We start from the raw sequence: 22,854 nt of genomic DNA, 5'->3' as shown, positions 1-22,854 counted from the left end.
AGATAACCTATCTGATTGCGTTTTCAATTAGTTTGTTATGTTCGCTATTTTAAAATCATTAGCTTTACTATTATTTTATTACTTTCCTAAATGTATTAGTTTTTTAAGGAATACTCGAAATAAAGTCTGGAATGTGCATTTAACAAATGCTTTACATGCGCAAATAATATAGACTTAACATTGTAAACTTAACTTGTCATAATCCTTATTTTGGCAAAGATTTTTATGAAGTTCATGTCAAAGTGAACATATGTATTTAGTTTCAAGTTCATATGACCGAAACAAACTTCATGATAAACTACCTTAAATAAAATTTTAGCATCGCACAGACCAACCCACAAGCATAAATCATAATGCTGGCGACTTTTGGAGGCGCGGAATAAAATGCGTCAATATTATCAAATAGCATCCACTATAAAAATAGTGCATGCCTCTGCTTCAATCAAAAGTAATAATACGTACGGTCAGTTCTAGTCATAGTCATCTGTAAGTGTTACAGCCAATAACATATTGAAACCTGTAGTGTCAGATGGACCTAAAGAGAAAAATGGATTGCTGTAATACAATTTTTCAAATTATTTTGAATTAAGGAATATATCTCCCTCATGCAAAGCTCTGATTCCTTGTCAAAATTGGACTACGCTTTAGGTCACTTTTGGTTTGATCCCGTCTTCAACATTTGTATTAGATTTTGGATATTCAACTATTTTAGCCTCGAGCATCACTGAAGAGACATTAATTGTCGAAATGCGCATCTGGTGCATTAAAAAATCTGGTACTGTTTATGTTATTAGACGGAGAAGCATTTCTTTATTAGTAAAAAATCATCAAATATAACAGGCTAATATTTTGATACTCAAATCCTGTGTTTCGTCTACATAAAACTCTACAGTGGCACTGGTATCAAATCATCTTAATACGAAGCTGAAGAGAGCATTAAAAAATTCTAAAAAATCCGAAAAGTTGTGTCGAATACGGATAAAGCTATTTATGCACGAAGTTTCCAAAACCTTAGAATTTCAAAAGTAGGACTGAGGAGGCAGTAATAGTACTTCGGGTTAAAATCTAATAAATCTACACTGTATATACAAACCAAGTAAAATAACTTATGGTAAAGTCAGACTAAATATGATTGCGATCTGGTATATAGAATATGGTCTGTTTGAAATTAAAATCTAATAAAATCTAATGACGAAAGCCGTCTTAACACATGTACATGCAGCGTTTGAAGTTCTATTAATATTGTTTGACTTGGGGACGATTTAGAACTAATGTCCATCTAAGATTCCATTTATCACTACATATGGTATCAATTAGATATGAAAAAACTGTAATACATCTACGACATTTTGAAATGTTATAGATTAAAGAGATTATAATTGTGCATTGAACATCATATTATTGACATTATTACTCACATGCAAGTCACTAAATCAAATAGAACTCCGTAAATGGGGGAATTAATATAGTGTAGATCATTTAAAAACGTGATGCAAATAAAATGTAATTATTGTCATTTAGATAACAATTTTTTTCCGGATCCACAATGAAGTATAAAGTACATCGCAGATTTTGTGAAAATGTCAATAGCATAATTAATACAACACTTGCGTTTGTGTGTAATAAAACAACAACTGATGATGACGATCGAATGTATCAAATGCCTCTTATTACGCCATCCTTGATTCGAATTGTTGTTTGTCGACAGAAAACAGAAAAATGTAATGTTTAAATCAGACACGAAGCCTTAGTTTAGCATGAAATGAGTAATTTTTGTTGCCTCTAGTAAACTTTGAAAGAATGTGTTCAAAGTCAATGTTATCTATCATTAATGACATTCTAAATGGCTATAAAACTCATCAAACATACCAGACCTTACATTTAGACGCAAAACCTTCTTCTACAGAATATAAGTCAGTGGCACTCATATCAAAACAGTCGAAAGTTGAAACCAATCACAAAGTTAAAGAGCATTTAGTACCAAACAATTCAAAAAGCTGTGCCAAATTTGGCTAAGAAAATTTATTTATGGGGACAGAAACGCCTTTAATGTTTCAATTGGCAGACGTGTGTTTCGTTTTCATAAGAGTCATCAGTTGCACTCTAATTAAAACACTTTGACGACCAAATGAATAACAAAATTGAAGAGAAGTGAAAACTTAATTCCAAATCCTTGTGCCAAATCGGGATGAGCGGTAAACTCCGATTCAATAAGGGGCCTCGGTGGTCGAGTGGTCTAGGAAGTCCAACTACTGTATCACTAGCCTGTCAACACTGAGGAGTACGAAACCCGCACTTTGCAAATGTTCAAACTTAATTAACTAAGATTGTCAATTTTCCTGTCGAAGGTTGATGGTTACTTCCGGGCACTCCGTCCTCCTCCGCTAATAAAAATGTACCGCCACTAAAAAGCCAATAGCGCTTAAAGTGGCGTTAAACACCAATCAATTGTTCGATTCATTAATGAGGCAGTTGTATAAAACATTTGAAACATAACAAAGCGCGAAACTCATATACAGTATTGTTTTGTTCAAGTATAATTTAGCAATGTGAAAGCAAAGTCTATTTTAAATGAATTTATATTTATATATATATATATAGATTGCCTAACAATGTAATTTTAACACACTATTTAGTATGTAAATATAAGAATGTTTAAAATATTTACAAAATGATGAAAATAAACGCAATATTTCGCTAGACTAACTAGCTTTATCAAGCGTGCACCTATCCAGGTGAAATCGGATGTAGATGATAAGAAACTTTTGCAGCTCAATGTATATGTTGCACTTGAATTTAGCTGCCTTGAAAATAATACATAATTTGGATGAAGTTCAAGATTTTTACAAAATTGGTAGTTGAAGTTAGCAACGTCCATTGGCCAATATTACAGGATAAAAAGGACGATGCTGTGTACTAAATTATTCTTTATCTTTCCTGTATCTTTTCTCATCTTTTTCGTTAAGACCATCAGGTTCTAAAGTGTGGAGTTGGTGGATTCAAAAATTTTCTCTTCTCCTTCTCGCCGTGGTGTCCCACTCGGTGTTGACTTCTATGATTTGGAAGGTAACATTATCAAAAGAATGTTTCGTTGAACGAAGATGTCTTGTGAGAGGACAGTTTTTGTTGGTTTTGTACCATGAACGATGGTTATTGAGCCGAATATTAAATTTGTCCATTGTTTCTCCCACATACTGAATGCCACATGTGTCACATGTTAATATATAAATTGAGTTCTCCGTTTTACAGTTGGAATTTGAGTAGATGGTATAATTTTGTTTAGTAACGGAGCTGATGAAAGAACTGCTTGTATTGGCAGCTTTACAACACAAGCAGTTCCTTCGACCACATTGTTTGTAGCAACCGGGAGATGGAGTAGGCTGCTTTGCTAATACAGATGTCACTAATTTGTCACGGATGTTTTTAGGTCTTCTGAAGGCCATGACTGGTGGTGAGGAAAATACTTTTTTAAGATTGGAATCATTTTCTACAATTTTCCAATGCTTCTGAACAATGGAAGACACATTTTTAAAATCAGGATGGTAAGTGAGTACAAGGGGTGTTCTGTTAGCTGCTTTATTCTTATCTTTGTACTCTAGAAGTTCTTGGCGACTAGTTTTGTTTGCTTTTTCGAAAGCGCTATCAATGATGTTGTTATTGTATCCTCGAACAACTAGATGTTTACGTAGTTGTCCAAGTCTAGCATTTTGCGTATTTTCAGTAGAGCATATTCTCTTGATTCGCAATGCCTGGCTGAATGGGATGCCACGGGAGCAGTGTTTAGGATGGCAACTTTTAGGAGAAAGGAATTGATGTTTGTCCGTTTGTTTGGTATGAAGGTCCGTTATAATGGTTCCGTTCTTGATGTAACTCGTAGTGTCGAGGAAGTTTATTTTCTCCATAGATGATTCATATGTAAATTTTATTGAATGGTGGAAAGAGTTACAGTGTCCTAGAAATTCATTAAGATGTTCTTGTGAATCTGTCCATTTGAAATCAATATCGTCAATGAATCGGAACCATGATAAGGGCTGGTATGGAGCACTAGCCAAGAGGCGTTTTTCAAGTTGGCCCATAAATATGTTGGCATATGACGGGGCCATTTTTGTGCCCATACTAGTACCGTCTATCTGGAGATAATGTTTTTCATTGAAAGAGAAGTTGTTGTTCTCTAGCACTAGTTTCAGAAGTGTAACAAGGCACTCAGTTGGAGGATTTTTTTCACTACGAGTGTTCCATACCTCTTCACACGCTGCTATTCCTTCGTCTTGTGGAATGTTGGTATATAAAGAAGACACGTCCATGGATGCAAGTATAGTATTGCTTGGTAGAGGATTGAGGCTTTCCATTTTCTTTAGATAATCAGTCGTATCTTGGATGTAAGAGGGTAGTTCTTTCACATGAGGTCTTAGATGATGGTCTATAAATTCTGATATCTTTTCAGTTGGATGACTACTTGCTGAAACAATTGGTCGACCTGGATTGCCCGTTTTATGTATTTTAGGCAACATATAGAATCTTCCGGCCTTTGCTTCGTTCTCAAGAGGTCGGAGATAATCAAAGGTGTCATTGTCTATATGCATTTTGTCGAACATCTCTTGAAGGATGGTGTTGATCCTTCGAATAGTATTTAGTGTTGGATCTGTGGTTAATTGTTTATAAAAAATGGAGTTTGAAAGTTGGCGATTTCCCTCTGCTATGTAATCTGTTTTATTCATGACAACCACAGCGCCCCCTTTGTCGGCAGGTTTTATTACGATATCCTCTTGATCTTTTAACGCTTTCAAAGCAATGCTTTCTGACTTGGATAAATTATAATTTCTTGTATTTGTTATACAGGACTTTATATCAGACCTCACGTAGTTAATAAAAGACTCCAAGTTATCATTTTTACTCTTAGGTGGTTTCCATGAACTTTTTTTCTTAAATTTTGGGATGGGCGTGACTTCTTCATTGGTGTCAGTATCTGAATCTGTTAATCCAGCTTCTTCAAGGTTTTTCTTGCCCCTATTGTAGAAAAAATCTTTCAAGCGTAAACGTCTAGCGAATTGGTCTAAGTCCTCGTCTAGCTGAAAGTTATTTACATTTGATGGGATAGGACAGAAGTTTAAACCTTTACTTAAAAGAGATTCTTCAGCACGTGTAAGTTCCTTAGATGACAAATTTACAACAATGCTTTCAGTTTTTTGTTTCCGTCTTTTGAATTTTCTTTTTCTAGGGACCTTATGGTTTGTTGTATTGCTATCATTTATATCCTGATTTAAATAGACAGTGTGAATTTTATCTCTTTGAAATTTATTCCTTTGTTTTTCTTTATGTTTGGATAATTCAATTTTTTCAATATCTACGAGGCGACGTTTAATAATTGGTAAATCGTCACGTGAAATGTTACTATTGTTGATGATATCTGATATTTCATTTACAATTTGTTTGTAATTTGTGGTTGTAAAAGAAAGTAACAGTTGAAGTAGCTGGATTGAACAGTTAAACAGAATTTCATTCCAACGGCTCATGAATCTTTTGGATTTATGTCCCGGTGCCTGGGGACTCACTTTGATGTTTAAACCTTTTGGTACAGTTCTACTTTGAATATATTTTTTTAAGTTTGATAAATGATGTTTAGTTTGTAGTTTCTTTTTAGTTAAAGATCTTAATTTCTTGAAATGCAGTGCGCTATCCATGTTGTAAAGATAGCGATAGATTTGAATGGATTACACAAACATTTGTGAAATGCGTGCTACTGAAGATAATAATATAAGTGCCTATAAATAGCAGCACATGACATACAAATCTATGGGAGTGTGGATTAATCAGTACAGAGATTAATTCAATTACACAAATAAAATTATAGATTGCCTAACAATGTAATTTTAACACACTATTTAGTATGTAAATATAAGAATGTTTAAAATATTTACAAAATGATGAAAATAAACGCAATATTTCGCTAGACTAACTAGCTTTATCAAGCGTGCACCTATCCAGGTGAAATCGGATGTAGATGATAAGAAACTTTTGCAGCTCAATGTATATGTTGCACTTGAATTTAGCTGCCTTGAAAATAATACATAATTTGGATGAAGTTCAAGATTTTTACAAAATTGGTAGTTGAAGTTAGCAACGTCCATTGGCCAATATTACAGGATAAAAAGGACGATGCTGTGTACTAAATTATTCTTTATCTTTCCTGTATCTTTTCTCATCTTTTTCGTTAAGACCATCAGGTTCTAAAGTGTGGAGTTGGTGGATCCAAAAATTTTCTCTTCTCCTTCTCGCCGTGGTGTCCCACTCGGTGTTGACTTCTATGATTTGGAAGGTAACATTATCAAAAGAATGTTTCGTTGAACGAAGATGTCTTGTGAGAGGACAGTTTTTGTTGGTTTTGTACCATGAACGATGGTTATTGAGCCGAATATTAAATTTGTCCATTGTTTCTCCCACATACTGAATGCCACATGTGTCACATGTTAATATATAAATTGAGTTCTCCGTTTTACAGTTGGAATTTGAGTAGATGGTATAATTTTGTTTAGTAACGGAGCTGATGAAAGAACTGCTTGTATTGGCAGCTTTACAACACAAGCAGTTCCTTCGACCACATTGTTTGTAGCAACCGGGAGATGGAGTAGGCTGCTTTGCTAATACAGATGTCACTAATTTGTCACGGATGTTTTTAGGTCTTCTGAAGGCCATGACTGGTGGTGAGGAAAATACTTTTTTAAGATTGGAATCATTTTCTACAATTTTCCAATGCTTCTGAACAATGGAAGACACATTTTTAAAATCAGGATGGTAAGTGAGTACAACGGGTGTTCTGTTAGCTGCTTTATTCTTATCTTTGTACTCTAGAAGTTCTTGGCGACTAGTTTTGTTTGCTTTTTCGAAAGCGCTATCAATGATGTTGTTATTGTATCCTCGAACAACTAGATGTTTACGTAGTTGTCCAAGTCTAGCATTTTGCGTATTTTCAGTAGAGCATATTCTCTTGATTCGCAATGCCTGGCTGAATGGGATGCCACGGGAGCAGTGTTTAGGATGGCAACTTTTAGGAGAAAGGAATTGATGTTTGTCCGTTTGTTTGGTATGAAGGTCCGTTATAATGGTTCCGTTCTTGATGTAACTCGTAGTGTCGAGGAAGTTTATTTTCTCCATAGATGATTCATATGTAAATTTTATTGAATGGTGGAAAGAGTTACAGTGTCCTAGAAATTCATTAAGATGTTCTTGTGAATCTGTCCATTTGAAATCAATATCGTCAATGAATCGGAACCATGATAAGGGCTGGTATGGAGCACTAGCCAAGAGGCGTTTTTCAAGTTGGCCCATAAATATGTTGGCATATGACGGGGCCATTTTTGTGCCCATACTAGTACCGTCTATCTGGAGATAATGTTTTTCATTGAAAGAGAAGTTGTTGTTCTCTAGCACTAGTTTCAGAAGTGTAACAAGGCACTCAGTTGGAGGATTTTTTTCACTACGAGTGTTCCATACCTCTTCACACGCTGCTATTCCTTCGTCTTGTGGAATGTTGGTATATAAAGAAGACACGTCCATGGATGCAAGTATAGTATTGCTTGGTAGAGGATTGAGGCTTTCCATTTTCTTTAGATAATCAGTCGTATCTTGGATGTAAGAGGGTAGTTCTTTCACATGAGGTCTTAGATGATGGTCTATAAATTCTGATATCTTTTCAGTTGGATGACTACTTGCTGAAACAATTGGTCGACCTGAATTGCCCGTTTTATGTATTTTAGGCAACATATAGAATCTTCCGGCCTTTGCTTCGTTCTCAAGAGGTCGGAGATAATCAAAGGTGTCATTGTCTATATGCATTTTGTCGAACATCTCTTGAAGGATGGTGTTGATCCTTCGAATAGTATTTAGTGTTGGATCTGTGGTTAATTGTTTATAAAAAATGGAGTTTGAAAGTTGGCGATTTCCCTCTTACATCCAAGATACGACTGATTATCTAAAGAAAATGGAAAGCCTCTATCCTCTACCAAGCAATACTATACTTGCATCCATGGAAGTGTCTTCTTTATATACCAACATTCCACAAGACGAAGGAATAGCAGCGTGTGAAGAGGTATGGAACACTCGTAGTGAAAAAAATCCTCCAACTGAGTGCCTTGTTACACTTCTGAAACTAGTGCTAGAGAACAACAACTTCTCTTTCAATGAAAAACATTATCTCCAGATAGACGGTACTAGTATGGGCACAAAAATGGCCCCGTCATATGCCAACATATTTATGGGCCAACTTGAAAAACGCCTCTTGGCTAGTGCTCCATACCAGCCCTTATCATGGTTCCGATTCATTGACGATATTGATTTCAAATGGACAGATTCACAAGAACATCTTAATGAATTTCTAGGACACTGTAACTCTTTCCACCATTCAATAAAATTTACATATGAATCATCTATGGAGAAAATAAACTTCCTCGACACTACGAGTTACATCAAGAACGGAACCATTATAACGGACCTTCATACCAAACAAACGGACAAACATCAATTCCTTTCTCCTAAAAGTTGCCATCCTAAACACTGCTCCCGTGGCATCCCATTCAGCCAGGCATTGCGAATCAAGAGAATATGCTCTACTGAAAATACGCAAAATGCTAGACTTGGACAACTACGTAAACATCTAGTTGTTCGAGGATACAATAACAACATCATTGATAGCGCTTTCGAAAAAGCAAACAAAACTAGTCGCCAAGAACTTCTAGAGTACAAAGATAAGAATAAAGCAGCTAACAGAACACCCCTTGTACTCACTTACCATCCTGATTTTAAAAATGTGTCTTCCATTGTTCAGAAGCATTGGAAAATTGTAGAAAATGATTCCAATCTTAAAAAAGTATTTTCCTCACCACCAGTCATGGCCTTCAGAAGACCTAAAAACATCCGTGACAAATTAGTGACATCTGTATTAGCAAAGCAGCCTACTCCATCTCCCGGTTGCTACAAACAATGTGGTCGAAGGAACTGCTTGTGTTGTAAAGCTGCCAATACAAGCAGTTCTTTCATCAGCTCCGTTACTAAACAAAATTATACCATCTACTCAAATTCCAACTGTAAAACGGAGAACTCAATTTATATATTAACATGTGACACATGTGGCATTCAGTATGTGGGAGAAACAATGGACAAATTTAATATTCGGCTCAATAACCATCGTTCATGGTACAAAACCAACAAAAACTGTCCTCTCACAAGACATCTTCGTTCAACGAAACATTCTTTTGATAATGTTACCTTCCAAATCATAGAAGTCAACACCGAGTGGGACACCACGGCGAGAAGGAGAAGAGAAAATTTTTGGATCCACCAACTCCACACTTTAGAACCTGATGGTCTTAACGAAAAAGATGAGAAAAGATACAGGAAAGATAAAGAATAATTTAGTACACAGCATCGTCCTTTTTATCCTGTAATATTGGCCAATGGACGTTGCTAACTTCAACTACCAATTTTGTAAAAATCTTGAACTTCATCCAAATTATGTATTATTTTCAAGGCAGCTAAATTCAAGTGCAACATATACATTGAGCTGCAAAAGTTTCTTATCATCTACATCCGATTTCACCTGGATAGGTGCACGCTTGATAAAGCTAGTTAGTCTAGCGAAATATTGCGTTTATTTTCATCATTTTGTAAATATTTTAAACATTCTTATATTTACATACTAAATAGTGTGTTAAAATTACATTGTTAGGCAATCTATAATTTTATTTGTGTAATTGAATTAATCTCTGTACTGATTAATCCACACTCCCATAGATTTGTATGTCATGTGCTGCTATTTATAGGCACTTATATATATATATATATATATATATATCATGTTTTATATAAAGATAACCTATCTGATTGCGTTTTCAATTAGTTTGTTATGTTCGCTATTTTAAAATCATTAGCTTTACTATTATTTTATTACTTTCCTAAATGTATTAGTTTTTTAAGGAATACTCGAAATAAAGTCTGGAATGTGCATTTAACAAATGCTTTACATGCGCAAATAATATAGACTTAACATTGTAAACTTAACTTGTCATAATCCTTATTTTGGCAAAGATTTTTATGAAGTTCATGTCAAAGTGAACATATGTATTTAGTTTCAAGTTCATATGACCGAAACAAACTTCATGATAAACTACCTTAAATAAAATTTTAGCATCGCACAGACCAACCCACAAGCATAAATCATAATGCTGGCGACTTTTGGAGGCGCGGAATAAAATGCGTCAATATTATCAAATAGCATCCACTATAAAAATAGTGCATGCCTCTGCTTCAATCAAAAGTAATAATACGTACGGTCAGTTCTAGTCATAGTCATCTGTAAGTGTTACAGCCAATAACATATTGAAACCTGTAGTGTCAGATGGACCTAAAGAGAAAAATGGATTGCTGTAATACAATTTTTCAAATTATTTTGAATTAAGGAATATATCTCCCTCATGCAAAGCTCTGATTCCTTGTCAAAATTGGACTACGCTTTAGGTCACTTTTGGTTTGATCCCGTCTTCAACATTTGTATTAGATTTTGGATATTCAACTATTTTAGCCTCGAGCATCACTGAAGAGACATTAATTGTCGAAATGCGCATCTGGTGCATTAAAAAATCTGGTACTGTTTATGTTATTAGACGGAGAAGCATTTCTTTATTAGTAAAAAATCATCAAATATAACAGGCTAATATTTTGATACTCAAATCCTGTGTTTCGTCTACATAAAACTCTACAGTGGCACTGGTATCAAATCATCTTAATACGAAGCTGAAGAGAGCATTAAAAAATTCTAAAAAATCCGAAAAGTTGTGTCGAATACGGATAAAGCTATTTATGCACGAAGTTTCCAAAACCTTAGAATTTCAAAAGTAGGACTGAGGAGGCAGTAATAGTACTTCGGGTTAAAATCTAATAAATCTACACTGTATATACAAACCAAGTAAAATAACTTATGGTAAAGTCAGACTAAATATGATTGCGATCTGGTATATAGAATATGGTCTGTTTGAAATTAAAATCTAATAAAATCTAATGACGAAAGCCGTCTTAACACATGTACATGCAGCGTTTGAAGTTCTATTAATATTGTTTGACTTGGGGACGATTTAGAACTAATTTCCATCTAAGATTCCATTTATCACTACATATGGTATCAATTAGATATGAAAAAACTGTAATACATCTACGACATTTTGAAATGTTATAGATTAAAGAGATTATAATTGTGCATTGAACATCATATTATTGACATTATTACTCACATGCAAGTCACTAAATCAAATAGAACTCCGTAAATGGGGGAATTAATATAGTGTAGATCATTTAAAAACGTGATGCAAATAAAATGTTATTATTGTCATTTAGATAACAATTTTTTCCGGATCCACAATGAAGTATAAAGTACATCGCAGATTTTGTGAAAATGTCAATAGCATAATTAATACAACACTTGCGTTTGTGTGTAATAAAACAACAACTGATGATGACGATCGAATGTATCAAATGCCTCTTATTACGCCATCCTTGATTCGAATTGTTGTTTGTCGACATTGTATTTTGTTTACATTGGCACACACTTTGTTGAACATGTTGGATAAGGTTACAACAACTAGTACGGTAAGTGTTATACCTACTGTAATTGCGTTAATAGTACTTAATCATGTTCATACTGGATGGGAAAAGCGGAATTCGGGAAAATATGCATGTGTTGGGGTATTACGGTGTATCTACGTTATGATATTAATAATTTGTCCCAAAATGGAAATTTACCTTCATCAGGAAAGCTCAAAGCCAAGGAGGTATACGTACTTTTAAATCAGTTAAGGAGATAATGAAGATATCGATGTTTTAAGTAATGCGAGTTTTTATTTCATGTATAATTAAAAATTCTTAAATAAGGTTGGAGATCTTCCATTTCATCAAAGTTATGATTTCTAAATCGCACGTCATTCTACAATGTTCTACTTTAAATCTAAATTTTTCAGCTGTCAGAGCGAATGAACGTTTAAATTTGGTTTCAGTCTTTGTTCGTGTACTTTGTGAAAACGTTAATGCTTTTGAATAAATCGCAAATTTTATTGATTTGAAAAAAAAAGATTTGACAATATATCTTGTAAATATGGATAATTGATTTACATATATAACAATAATTATCAAACTATTATATACATGTACAATAATGATTGAAATTTGAACAAAATTTTTACGAACTCCCTACTTATAAATAAACACCTTCATATGCCAATTCCAGCTATTAGACATGTTATAATTGAATTCATATGGAATGATACTGCTTTCATATCTCTAGGAAATTTGTGCCGAAATTTTGTGTTTAAAATTTGACTTTCAGAATCAAATTGTGAATAACATACTCATATATTTTTTTCGAAAATCTGTAAATATGAGGATAGCAATCTTCGTTTAGAACGTTTGTACGAAATGAAAGTAAGTAATCATCTTATTTTTTACCAAGAAGCGTTTTCCGCTTTATACAAAATGTGGTAGTCGCTTACTTGTATTTTGTATAAATTTTCGAAAAACATCATTCACTTCTATATTTTATCTATTTACTATTGTAGAAACTTGATTTTTTGGGGATTTTTGTTACAAACATTTAGTGTCATTATCAGCAATATACCTTGTATGGAACCTCACTTTTATTTTGTTCAAAATTTCATCATATAATTGAGGATTTCAACAGTTGATTAAATTTGTCAAATCGGTGAAAACCGTATTCTTGTTATCAATTCAGTTTTATTCTGGTAAATGGTATTTTGAATTTCATTTTCAAACATATGAATTATAAACCCTTTAAATTGGAAACATGTTTATCGCTGACGTTGGAATTCATTTTGATTTTCATAGTTTAAAATATTATCTCAAATATCTTAAAAGTAAAATATAATGAATAATTTAGATTATTATGATGACATGTAGCATTAGTAAAGCATGCAAATTCGTAGTTTTTCATGTTTTGTTGCCTCTAGTAAATTTTTAACAAATGTGCTTAACATTGATGGTATTCATGTTGACATTCTAAATAGATATAAAACTCATTAAGAAACCAGGTATTTAATTTTGTATGTCTACAGAAGATTAATCAGTGGCACTTATATTAAAATAGTTGGAATCAGTTGAAGATCATTGAGTTCAAAAATTTAAACATAAGCTGTTATGTGAAAAATCTGGCTAAGCACAATTATTTATATGGATAGAAAAAAACTTTTAATGTTTCGAATGATTTAAACATTGTTGTTTTCAAGAGAAAAACACTCTTGGACGAAACGTTTACCCGAATTATCATCGACACCAAAGATACCAGGCATCTGACTATGTACGAATGTCACGTGTTTCTTCTTCCGTCTTCGTGAGACTCAATAAGTGCGTTCAAATAAACAAATTTAAAGGCTAAGTCAATAACAAAATTCAGGAGCATTGAAATCCAAAAGGAGTATGGCCACAAAGGTTAAAAAGGACATGATCAAATTTCTGTCGAAAGATCACTTACTAGTTCAGTTCATAAAATGATAAGTATAAAACTTGTATCTATGATTATATAATGTTCCAGACCGTCAGAAAAAAACCATCCTAAAGGTTTCATTTTAGCCATTTGCGTAACTTCACAATTATCAATATCGGCACTTCGTGGCCCTACCCCTTTCAAAACGTTGTGCCAAATCGTGATAAGAGGTAAACTCCGACTCAATATAGAGTCCGATTTTGAAAATTATTAGAATATAAATAAGCCCTGAATTCAAATATATATAATGGTTTTGTTTTGGTATAATTTCGCAATGTGAAAGGACAGTCTGTTTAATGAATGTGTACATATATATATATATATATATATATATATATATATATACATATATATCATGTTTTATATATAAGTAACCCGTCATAATTGCGTCTACAATATTAGTTTGCTATATTCTGACGACTTGCTTTCTTGAAACCGTTATCCTTGATGTCAATAAATGTCATACAAGTGAAAGGTTTAGCTAGCTGTATAACCAGGTATAATCCACCATTTCTATATGAGGAAATGCCTGTACCAAGTTAGAAATATGACACTTGTTTTCCATTCGTGTTTGAGCTTTTGATTTTGCCAATTGAGGGACTTTTCGTTTTGAATTTTCCTTGGAGTTTGTTGTTTTTGTTATTTTACTTTTTACAATCACTTTATTACTTTCCTAAATGTTCTAAGTATTTTAGGCATACTATAAATAAAGTACTAAGAATGGAATGTGCATTTTACAAATGCTTTGCATGCGCAAATAAAAAAGACTTAACAATGTAACTTAACTTAACTTGTTATGATCCTTATTTTGGAAAACATTGTTTTATGAAGTTCACATCATGGTTAACATATGTACTAAGTTTATAAAGTTAATGCGACCGAAACATCTTTCTAAACTACCTTAAACAAAACTTTCACCCGACAGAGACGAATTGCAGTTTTTAAATTATAATGCTCCTACTTTCGGAGACAGGGTAAAAACAATGCGTCAGTACTATCAGATAGCATTCAATATGTAGTGTGTGCCTCTGTCTTATTTAAAAAATTACACAAGTCCAGTTCTAGTCATATTCAGCTATAAGTTTTACTTCGGTAATATAACAAATCATGTAGTACTAGTATCAGATGATTATAAATCGGATATTGGGATCGTAGACGGAGTAACTTGTCTTTGTAAATCGTCACCAAAGATACCAGGCTAATGATATAATAGACAATAAGCTCCTTTCATCCTCATAAGTCTATTCCGTGGCGCTAGAATCAAAACAGGTGAAATTCTAAATCCATATTCGAAGTTGAATTGCATAGAAAATAACAAATTTCGAAAGGTTGTGCCAAATACGAATACATCTATTTATGCCAGGAGTTTAAAAATCTTTAGAATTTCCGGAGCACCTGAGATCACCCCAAGTTTTTGGTGGGACTCATGTTGCTCAGTCTTTGATTTTTTGTTGTGTTTGTGTACTGTTTTTTTGTCTGTTTGTCTTTTTCTTTTTTCGTCATGGCATTGTCAGTTTCTTTACGACTTATGAGTTTGAATGTGTCTTTGGTATCCTTTGCCTCTCTTGTAGAGGCAAATATATTTTTCAGAGTTTAAATCTGATAATTCTATATTGAATATACAAACCAAGTGAAACAACTGATGGTAAAGTAAGCCTTTTCCGATCTTGTACATAGAATGAAGAAAACTTTGTAACCATATTTACGTGCAGTGTTTGGAGTTATATTTAAATTGTTCGACTCGGGGATGATTTAGAACATGACATTTTGTAAAGATAAGTTTCAATTGTTCAGAAATGTATGTTGCCCTTTTTGGACTTTCTGTCGTTTTGTTGTCGTCGGATAGAAGTACACCGCACAATTTCTTTATTTAACGTTACACAGATACGAAAATATGATTGAGAGAGAGAGAGAGAGAGAGAGACAGACAGACAGACAGACAGACAGACAGACAGACAGACAGAGAGAAAGAAAGACAGACAGAGAGAGAGGGAGAACGACAGACAGAGAGAGAGAGAGAGAGAGAGACGATCACATTAAATATTGAAAAATCTGTCTAATAGCAGCATTTATCAATATATATAGCATGAATTACATATCAGATAAACGGCAATACATCTGTGACATTTTAAAACGTTATAAATTAAACTGATTATAATGGTGTATTGAACATCGCTGAATTGACATCATTGTTGAAATGCACATCTCATATATCAAATTGAGTGTCGTAATATGTTAATATGAAAACTGATATATTGACGATTGTTTGAAAAGGGATGTCAATTGGGTGCAAGTGTTTTAAAACAGGCAGTGCAGTTATTAGTTTGAATTATATAACAATTTATTTTGACCTACAACGAAGAATAATGTATTGAATTTGTGAAATATGTCAATTGCATAACAAATAGAACATCTGCGTTTTCATGTAATTATTTTACAACGGATAATGAAGATAGAAGGTATCGTTTGCCTTGTAATTACGTAATCTTTGATTTCAATTATTGTTTGCTGACATTACATTTATTTACATTATCACATACTTTGCACTTCTTGTTGGATAAGGTGGTTTAATAAATGAGATGTGTTTAGTTTCCGGTATGGTAAGTTTAATTTTGTTTAAATTTTCTTATTCTTGAGCTAACAGTGCTCAATAACTGTAGGGACAAGCGATAATCGGGTTAATTTTCATGCGACATCATTTCCAAATCTTATTGAGGTATAAAGACCTTATAATCCTTTTCATGTTCAGCTTTAGATTTGTTATAAGATATTATCTACATTATCAAATTAATTATTTTTTTAACAAATGATTAAAAGCGTTATATGCTTCAATAGCATCCCCTATTGTGTATGCTACTTGTCATATTGTTGTTATAAAAATAAGAAGAAGTGGTATGTATGCCAATGAAACAACTCTCCACCACATACTAAATGACGTAGAAGGTTAGGAACTATAGGTCACCGGACGGCGTTCAACAATGAGCAAAACCAATACCGCATAGTCAGCCATAAGAATTCCCGAAATGACATGACAAATGAAAAACCATTCAAACGAGAAAACTAACTGCCTATTAAGGATGTTTGCTCCTCTTGTTTTTGAATTTTTGCCAGATTTTCGGAATCCTCTGGTTTTATCCATGTATTGCCATTACAAAATTTTGCCCGCTAACCCCTAGTTTTCTTTTCATAATTTTATTACATATAGTTTAAAAGGCCATATTTGAAAATCTTATAAAATCCTTGTTATTTTTTCATAGTTTTTGAAACAAAAAAGCGGCCAATGTTAAAAGTATGAAAAATCTAGAGAGAATCATTTCCAGCCAAATTTTCAATGACTTATATCTCGGAAACAAGCACACGGACCCTTTTTTGTCTGCTTTTTTAGTTCCTTTATTTATATACTATCATTTTAAAACAGTCTTTTGAAAAGCTTGTTATTTTGAAACAGAGTAGCGAACATCCTTAAAGTACAAAACAATGAACGAAAAACAAATATGATATTGAGCAACAAACGACAACCATTCAATTACAGGCTCCTGACTTGGGACAGGCACATACAGCATATGACGGAGTTAATATAAAAATAAGGAGATGAGGTATGATTGCCAATGAGACAACTGTCCACCAATGTTCAAATGAAGTGGATGTAAGCAATTATATGCAACCGTACGACCTTCAACAATGAGAAAACATACAGTATAGTCGGATATAAAAGGCCCCGTAACGAAAAATATGAAACAATTCTATTGAGAAAACTAATATAAAAATAAGAAGATGTGGTCTGATTGCCAATGAGACAACTCTACCCAAGAGACCAAATGACACAAAAATAACCACTATATGTCACCGTACCGCCTTCAACAATGCGCAAAGCCCATGCCGCATTGTCAGCTGTAAAAAGCCCCAAAATAACAATTGTAAAACAATTCAAACGAGAAAACTAACGGCCTTATTTATGTACAAAATAATGAACGAAAAACATATATTACACAGCAACAAACAACAACCACTGAATTACAGGCTCCTGACTTGGGACAGGCACATACAGAATGTGGCGGGGTTAAACTCGTTTGAAGGCGCCAAACCTCCTCCTAACCTTGAAACATGTTTGCGGGCGCCCAACACTCCCCTAACCTAGGACAGTGGTGTAGCACAACATATGAACAAACTATAAATATTTTTTGAAAAAGGCTTAAAACATTAGACCGATTGAAAGCAGAAAAACAAGTAACAAAAATACAGACCGGACGTGGCAGGGTATTTATACATCCCCACAACAAAAAAGGCAATAAGTACAGATCTGAAAGTACTCGCTGTTACTGACAGCTAGTTCAAAGCCAATAACAACTAATAAAAAGATAATATATATTATTCATGTTATTAAAAAAATGCAGCTTTAAGGGAAAGCAAGTTTTCAGTTGTACCTGCACTCGTTCAGGAGGCAAGACATATTAGATTGAAAAATAATAAGCAATGACATTTTTGTTGTGTTTTTTTGTATATAACACTTTTTGTGTTTTTGGTTTAGATGGATGAGAAATTGATTTTTAACATGTTAAAGTAGGTACATTGTACATGTGTAAAAATAAAACACTTGGCACAATTTATTCAATTTGCAAATGTTTTGTTTTATAATTATTATAAATAGTAGTAGTAGTAATTGGATTTTTTTTTGTATTTGTTATATAGGAATATTGTCTGAACTTATTGAAAATATGGAATTATTATAAACTTTGTGTCTTTCCTGTTTTTGTGTTCTGGCGTTACTTATTTATCAAGATCATAACAAACTGATATTTATTTATACCACAGACAAAGATAGGAACATGAGCAACACCAGAACATAAAGGAAGTAACAATTTAGAAAAATGAGAAACTTTAATTTAATGCACAAAGAAAGCAATTACATTACCTACTTGAAAACGTACATTGTACGATACATTAAACGGCTATCAATCTGACATCTGATCAATCGAATCTATTACCACAGGATTCATTACCTAAATTTCTCTCCCCAATTAACCAAAGCGGTTTGCTTACCTTTATTTGTGTAAGAGAGAAATCATGATAATGCTCTCGATGGAACTTTGAATGAATCTACTAATGTAATAACAACTTACGGTTATGAGATATGGATAGCCTAAAGATTACAATGACAATAAATTATGTTCTTATCAGGAACAGATGAAATAAGATTTTTATCAATATACTCGTCTATGTCATATATGCTTAGCTTGTTACTACTAAGGAGATTGAACTTATCTTTCTTTGATATTAACACAGCTAAAAGTCTATAGCTTTTATCAATGACCTCCTTTTATTTTGATTCCACTGTATACTGAATTCCAACCAAAAATATTTTATATTTTAGAAAATCCCGCAACATTACCACGTTTTGAAAGCAAATTTAAGTTGAAAATAAAATATAGACGATAAGCTTTTAAGGAGTTATTCATTTTATCCAGTCAACTGGTTATTTTTTCCGTAACCGTCCGTTAATTGAAACATGAAGTTCATAATGGAATGCATTACCCTTAAATAACTATCATTGTCAAATCAGTGGACAACAAAATGCGTTCCCTTTCGTTGAACATGATAAGGTTCATCCATGATTTTCGGTAAAGATGGGGATGTTTTCTATTTTGTTTTCTTTGTGGAGTTTTGGGAACTCTTTTTTTCTTGTCTTTTAATCTTTTTTTTTTTCTTTTCTTTTTTTTTGTTGGCTATAGTATTGGCTGTTTTTCTTCGAATCATAGTTTTATACTTTTCCCTTTGTATTTCTCCATTCGTTTGTTTTAACGATACATATATATAAATAATATCATTATTCAGATCACCTATATTCCAGCATTTGTAAATCTTTTTTTGATAAAAAAAAAAAAAAGAGAGTGAAATTACGTCATACTAAACTGTTTTGTCAATTATTTAACTTATCGTTTGAATATCCCTTTGATATCTTTCGCTTTCGCCTTTCTTTTATAAAATAAGGAGATGTTTTATTATTGCTTATGAGACAACTTTCATCAAAAGACCAAATGACGTAGGTGAACGCAACTATAGGTCACCGTACGGCTTTAAACAACTTGAACAATGAGCAAAACCAAAACCGTATAATCAGCTAAAAATAGCCCCGACTGACCAATGGCGAAACAATTCAAACGAGGAAACCAACGACCTGCTTTATGACAAAACAATGAATAAAAAGAAGATGACCAACAGCATCCACCGACAACCACTGGATAACAGGCTCCTGACTTGGGACAGGCACATAAAGAATGTGACGGGGTTCAGCATGTGTGTAAGCGCCCAAACCTTTATGTTTGTTGAGACTGAGAAATTCGATGTTCTTTTAAAATTATTAGCTCACCTTTCCAAAGGAAATGTGAGCTTTTGCCATCACTTGGCGTCCGTCGTCGTCCGTCGTCGTCGTCCGTCCGGTGTAAACTATTTCAAACATCTTCTCAACAAATTCCAACCAAACTTATGCTGAATGATCATTAGGGTATTTGGAATAAAGTTTGTATTTTATTTTCTGTTTCGTCAAAAAAACATGGCCGGCATAGCTAAAAATAGAACATAGGGGTAAAATGCAGTTTTTAGCTAATATATCTAAAGCATTTAGAGCAAATCTGACGTGGGGTAAAATGTTCGTTAGGTCAAGTTCTATCAGCCCTTAAATTTTCAGATTAATCTAACAACCCATTGTTGGGTTGATGCTGCCACTAAATTGGTAATTTTTTAGGAAATTTTTCAGTTTCTGGTTATTATATTGAATATTATTATAGATAAAGATAAACTGTAAACAGCAAAAATGTTCAGCAAAATAAAAGCTACAAATAAGTGTAATGACCAAAATTGTCAATTGACCCCTTAAGGAGTTGTTGCCCTTTAAAAACAATTTTACACAATTTGTTTTCTAACTTTAAAAAATCTTCTCCTCTGAAACTACTGAACCAAATTTTACCAACTTAAGCTGCATGATTCTTAGGTTATCTAGAATAAAGTTTGTGTTTTATTTTCTGTTTCCTCACAAAACATGGCCGCCATGGCTAAAAATAGAACATAGGGTAAAATGTAGTTTTTGATTTATATCTCAAAAACTAAAGCATTTAGAGCAAATCAGACAACAAGTTAAAGTACTCATTAGGTCAAGGTCTACCTGCCCTGAAATTATCAGCCAAATCGGGTATCTGATTTTTAGGTTATTGCCCCTGAATTGATGATTTTAAGGATTTTTTTCAGTTTTCGGTTATTATCTTGAATATTATTATAGAGAAAGATAAACTGTAAACAGCAAAAATGTTCAGCAAAGTCAGATCTACAAATATGTTTTTATATGATCAAAATTGTCAATTAACCCCTTAAGGAGTAATTGCCCTTTAAAGACAATTTTTCACAATTTGTTTATCTAGTTTGCTTACCTTAAAAATGTTCTCCTTTGAAACTGCTGAATCAATTTCAGCCAAACTTGGGCTGAATGAGTTTCAGAGTATCTATATAGTATAAATTTTGTATTTTATTTCCTTGTACGTCAAGAAACATAGCCACTATGGCTAAAATGGAACATAGGGGTAAAATGCATTTTTTTGCTTTTGAAGAAAATATGACTGATACAAAGAACATTTAAATGGCATTTTTAAGCCACTCATTAATATATATTGAAAAGCAAAAATAATCATTGATGAAAGATTTAAGCAAAAATTTACAGGTAAGCGATTCTGGCTCTTGAGCGCCTCTTGTTTACTATTGTTAGGGTGTTATTCTCAAAAATAGAAGGTATGATATTCACTTGTGGTTTGAAATTTGTTTACATAATGATATAAGGTAATGTCAACGTTTTGCATTACTCCTGATGTAATTAATATTGAAACTGACAGACTCTACAAGAAACGGAATACTTCGCGATATTTCGGTCAGTAGGTGAACTTGTCTCAGAATTTAATCCACACCTGGATTAAGAAGTGACTTCCTATACACACATCTTATCTACATGGGATTTAGGATTGAAATGTGTGATTGTTCCAACAAAGAATCACTCATACAATATCAGTCTCCAGAATATAATATAAATAATTTTCAAGAACTTTGACACTTTGTAAAATAAGGAAAAATCAGTTTGTCTAAAAAACAAATCATCAAAGATACCAGGCTTTCAATTTTGTACGCCAGACGCGCGTTTCATCTACAAATTATCACCAGTAACACTCGAAAAAAAAAGTTAAAAAGTCAAATCAAGTATGAAGTTGAAGAGCATCGTGTCAAACTGTAATTATATAAGCTATATCCGATGATAAGAAATTTTGCGTTCTACAAAAAAAATCTCCTATATAATCAATAAAATGTCCTGAATATATCTAGAATTTTAAAGGTTTTTAAATATAAATAAGAAGATATTGTTTGAGTGCCAATGAGACAACTATCCATCCAAGTTACAATGTGTAAAAAGTAAACAATTATAGGTCAAAGTATGGCCTTCAACACGGAGCCTTGGCTCATACCGAACAGCAAGCTAAAAAGGGCCCCAAAAAGACTAGTGTAAAACAATTTAAACAGGAAAACCAACGGTCTAATCTATATAAAAACGAGAAACGAGAAACCCTTATGAACCACACCAACAAACGATAACCACTGAACAAGAGGCTCCTGACCTAGGACAGGTGCTTAAAAATGCAGCGGGTTTAAACGTTTTAACAGGCGCCAACCTTCACCCTAACCTGAAACAGTGGTATAACATTACAACATAAAAAGACACACAATAAAATAGCAATTGAAATGGTTTAACTTGATCATAAAGACAATACACAAAAACAAGTAAATATACAATGAACGAATAAGTTTGACCTATGACACAATATAAATAAAAAAGATATTTCAATGTCAAAAAGTCAATTTAAGTCAATTCATTGAACGTTTTATATAAGCCTTTTGTATTTAAGACATACTTGAACTTGTATTGACATATAAAAAGTTTTATATCTCAATTATCAAAGTGGCTTAAATGGAACATTTTTCCTGTTAATAAGTGTATAGAACTTATATGTTGACATTTCAAAAGTTATACATTTTCCCGTTTAATAAGTTATTTGTATTAGAAAAATACTAGTACTCCTACATTGCTTTTTAGCAATTAGGAGTAATAAGTCACCGTGTTGTTATAAGGAACTATTGATTAGTATGTGAAAAAGTGCTTGTTTTGTACCACAACAGACATATTTATTGGCAATGAGTTTTTGGCAATTACCTCTCAATTATTGATGTTGATAATTTGTTGACTGTTAAGGAATATCTGTGTCACAGATGTCAAACGACCACAAATA

At 33.1% G+C, this 22,854-nt stretch overlaps 1 protein-coding gene across 4 annotated transcripts in view; it reads left to right on the top strand.

The window, feature by feature from the left end:
- The window catches only part of LOC127732213 (cholecystokinin receptor type A-like), a 93,781-nt gene that overhangs the window by 31,183 nt on the left and 39,744 nt on the right, over positions 1–22,854 (top strand). Inside the window, exon 1 of one of the 4 annotated variants that reach the window (XM_052241300.1) lies at positions 11,503–11,634. The exons of 2 other annotated variants lie outside the window; for them this stretch is intronic. The gene's annotated coding sequence lies outside the window, so the exon portion shown is untranslated. Of the gene's footprint in view, positions 1–11,502; positions 11,635–15,994; positions 16,138–22,854 lie in introns of those variants that run through there. One more of the 4 variants, XM_052241296.1, reaches the window with a different exon arrangement.

Source organism: Mytilus californianus, unplaced genomic scaffold, assembly GCF_021869535.1.
Source record: "Mytilus californianus isolate M0D057914Y unplaced genomic scaffold, xbMytCali1.0.p SCAF_22, whole genome shotgun sequence".
Taxonomy (NCBI): Eukaryota; Metazoa; Mollusca; class Bivalvia; order Mytilida; family Mytilidae; genus Mytilus; species Mytilus californianus.
This window is presented reverse-complemented; position numbering and strand designations above follow the sequence as displayed.